The 3,836-nt window shown below is 51.2% G+C and overlaps 1 pseudogene; it reads left to right on the top strand.

Moving 5' to 3' along the window:
• Nucleotides 1-281: 281 nt before the first annotated feature.
• Nucleotides 282-1,900, top strand: LOC124082495 (Fc receptor-like protein 6; annotated as a pseudogene).
• The last annotated feature ends 1,936 nt before the right edge of the window (nt 1,901-3,836 follow it).

The following is a 3,836-nucleotide window of genomic DNA, read 5'->3' as shown; positions in this document are numbered from 1 at the left end:
ATTCAGCTACCTGATTGGAATGATTCCAGGAGTAACCAAACATGTTAGTGAGGAGTTACCCGGTATGTGGTACGGTCAGAGAGAGAGGAAATGGGAAAAGGTGAGAGAAGAACAGAAAAGAAAGAGGAAGGAGGAGAAGGAAAAGGAGGAGGTGAGCTAAAGGGAAGCAGAGGTCCTGCTCTGTCCAGGGGAGGACCAAAGACGAAGCTGTGAGGGGTTCTCCAGGAGTCTCCATCCCCAGTGGGGGGTCTTATGCTGGGGACAGAGGGAGAACTGAACGGATGGGACCTGCAGCTTTGCGGCTGGTCCTAGTCCTCTGTCTCACGGCTTGGTTGCACCTCGAATTCCTGCCAACCCTGTGTTTGAAGGAGATGCCCTTACCCTGACATGCCAGGGATGGAGGCCCACGGCACTGTCCCGGGTGCAGTTCTACACACGTGGATAATTCTTTCCTTATTCTAAAGTGGAAAGCGGTGGTCAGTACAGCTGCACTGGGCAGACGATGTTTATTGAATCCTGGTTCACAAACACCTGCAGCTACCAAGGTCAGATCCGAGGTGAGTTACCACCTTAGAGGGGCTGATGGGGCCACTCTGGGATCCAGTCTCTAGAGATCAGTAGCTCTCTGGGCAGGAGTCCTCCATCCAGAGAGAGTTGGATGGCCCTGATGTTAGGCCAGTGCATAGGGTCCCTAGCGTCCATGATGCTGGATCAGTATTTCCTCCCAACCCACATGGGGCATGTTTGGAGCCAGGGGAAGGAGGAGGTATGGGGAAGAGCCCTGAGTCAGCCTCGTCACTCCCCCTTCTTCTCTGTGGACCAGATGACTGCTAAGGGACCTTCTGGCTCTGACTCCTGGGATTCCAGAGGGTCTTGGCTATGTGGGAGTTGAGTGGGTGAGGACAAAGGGATAGGTCTTGGGGATGAAACTGTCTCCCGTGTGGGTCAAGGTGCTGCAGCCTGGGCTGTACTGAAGCTCAGTCCTTGGCCTCCAGGGCTTCATTGTCCAGGACTCCCCTCCTGAGCCCTGGGCCTGTGTCTTCCCAGAGCTGTCCCTGCCTCCTGTGCTGAGTGCCATCCCCTCTCCTGAACCTGTGAGGACAGCCCATTGACCCTGAGATGTCAGACAAAGCCGCATCCCCAGCTCCTCTTCCTTCATAAGAATGGCCACACCTTTTGAAGGACAGGAGCCAGCACCCAGAGCTCTGCATCCCAGGGGTCAAAGAGAGAGACTCTGGGCTTTGCTGGTGTGAAGTGGCCTTTGAGGGTTGCTGGGTCCAGAAACAGAGCCCTTGGCTGGAGACCAGGGTGCAAGGTAAATGAGCAAGGAGGGGGAGGCACTCCCCAGGGTTCTAGGCATCAGGCAATAGCACCCCCTGGTAGTGGGAGAGGGGTCTCCTAGGGTGGAGGGACCCTGGAACCTGGAGAATCGGGCTGACTCTTCCACCATATGTGCTGTCCCAGCTCCTGTGTCCCATCTTCTTCTCACTCTGCCGCACAGGGCTGCTGGCTCTGCGGTGGGGGACATGGTGGAGCCCCTCTGTGAGGCTCAGAGGTGCTCCCCTCTGACCCTGCACTTATTCTATCTTGACAAAGAGATCCCGGGGACACATCCAGTTCCCTATGGCAGGGCGGCTGTCCTCCTCTTCCGAGTGAAGTCAGAGCAGGATGCTGGGAACTGCTACTTCAAGACCAAGAACCATGTCTCCAGGGAGCAACTCTCCGTGGATGGTGCATCCTATCCTGCATCCAAATGATGATGTGGACCTGAGCCACAGGGGCTGGGAAACAACTGATCATCCTGGCATCCTCCCCAGCCTGGCAGAAGACAGGGAGTCTGGACAGATAGACAGGTGGAATGAGAGGAATCTCAATCTCATGCAAATATGACTAAGGGCATCAGGACCTAAGCTGTGAGATGGACCCCCTTCTTATAACCCCAGAAGTTGTGATTCCTTCCGGAGAACTTATTTCCTGAGATCTCACCAACTCTAAGCCATCTAGATCTTGAACTAAGACATAGGGAACTTCTCTCTTACAGCTGGGCTGGGTGGAGGATGGAGGGGTGGTGCAGGAGGAGGGAGATAGTCAGAGGCACTCTCAACACATGGGCAGAGAGAGGCAGAGGAGCAGGTCCTGGGTGCAGGTGGGCTTGGGAGATCTGCAGAAGCCTTGCAGCCTCAGCTGAACCTTCATTACCAAGGTCACAGATGCCTTCTCCTCGGTGCTGGCCACATTTCCCACTTCCTTTGTTTGTTGGGTGGGGCACCAACATGTCTTTTTGCAGAGGGGACCCTGTGGCCTCACATATACAAGAATGTGTGTGTGTGTGTGTGTGTGTGTGTGTGTGTGTTGGGAACCACTGGATGCTGAGGGTTTTTTCCTAAGAGCTACAGAAGATTCATGAGCATAGCTCTGAGGCCTTGAAGTCTTGGTATCAACTATGACTTTGACACAGTGTCCTTCCCAAATGGTCCTACAAACCTGTCAGAACTCTCAACTTCTACTGCACATGCGTCCATCCTAACCTAATAAGTGAGATGATAGAATGAGCCAGATTCCTGTCTCAACCTATGTCTGCATCTCTGGGCTTTCCTGGATCCTAGAGGGCACTGTGAAGTGTCTCTTCAGTCAAGAAGAATCAAGCAGCACCCTGTCCCCTTCCCCAACCTATGGTACCATGAGCAGTACAACGGCTCACAGAGGGACTCAATAACTGTGGACAGAGTTCCAGCTGTAGTCCCTCCCTTGATTTCTGCCCCAGAGTCCTTGAAGTGTCACTGTCAATGAAGAGCAGTGGTCTTATACAGGTGTATGCGCAGATGTATGATTGGGTTTGATGGTCTGCTCCTTCCTTCTTGTCATCTTGTCCTAAAGATGAATTTTACATGTTGTGTAATGAAGACAAGTCTAGCCTTTGTCCTCAGCTACCAGGGGGTGATTTCTAGGTCCTTGCTGTGTCATGTCTAGGAGGAGTGTCTGTTTGCCTAGGGGCCTTGGCCAGCAGACAACCCGATATGATTTATGATGGAGACTTTGAGTCAAGCTGTGTTATTTCTACCTTTAGAGAAACTGGAGACCAAGGATATCAGCCCAACCTTTGGAAGGGCTGGGAGCTCAAGGTTAGCCACGTGGGCAGCATGTGTTCTAGCCCCAGTGAAAATTCCAAGGCTCTGGTGAACTTTTATAGTTGGCAATTCCAATGTGTATTGTCACATGCTGACGCCGGGAGAGTGGCACTGTCCTAACTCCATGTGAATTGATGTGCTGAGTACTTCTCTGGACTTCTATGCACTCTTCCTTAGGCTAATTTTTAATCTGTATATTTCCCCTGTAATAAACCATAACCATGAACATTACAGCTTATAATGTGTTCTGTGAGTCCTTCTAGCAAATGATGGAAATGGGGTGGTTTGCAGTTGGTGTCAGAAGTGGGGGCAGTCTCCTGTGGACTGTTTTCTCTAACTTTACACTTGCCTAGACTCTCCCATGTGTCCTACAAATTGTCATACAATGCAGCAAGATAAAGTGCCAATCAACTAGGAAAAGGAGGTTTGAAGAAAGTAGAGTAGGAAAATAAGTTGCAGCAAGGAACAAGGTCAATATCTAAAATGTATTCCTTAGTGTTCTATACCTGGCCACGGGAATGCTACAAATGTGGCTGTGCTTTCTAGTAGCAACTGCTAAGGGGTCATGAAGTCTTCTATAAAGATCAAAGGGGAAGCAGGGCATAGTGATGCACAACTGTAATTCCAACAAATCTGGAGGCTGAGGCAAGAGGATTGCAAGTTTAAGGCCAGCCTCAGCAATTTAGCCAGATCCTGTATCAAAATAAA

This window comes from Marmota monax, unplaced genomic scaffold (assembly GCF_021218885.2).
Source record: "Marmota monax isolate L192 unplaced genomic scaffold, Marmota_monax_Labrador192_F-V1.1 WCK01_AAM20220418_F8-fsc00145, whole genome shotgun sequence".
Classification (NCBI taxonomy): Eukaryota; Metazoa; Chordata; class Mammalia; order Rodentia; family Sciuridae; genus Marmota; species Marmota monax.
Note: the sequence above shows the minus strand (reverse complement) of the source record. Positions and strands in the feature narration are given on the sequence as shown.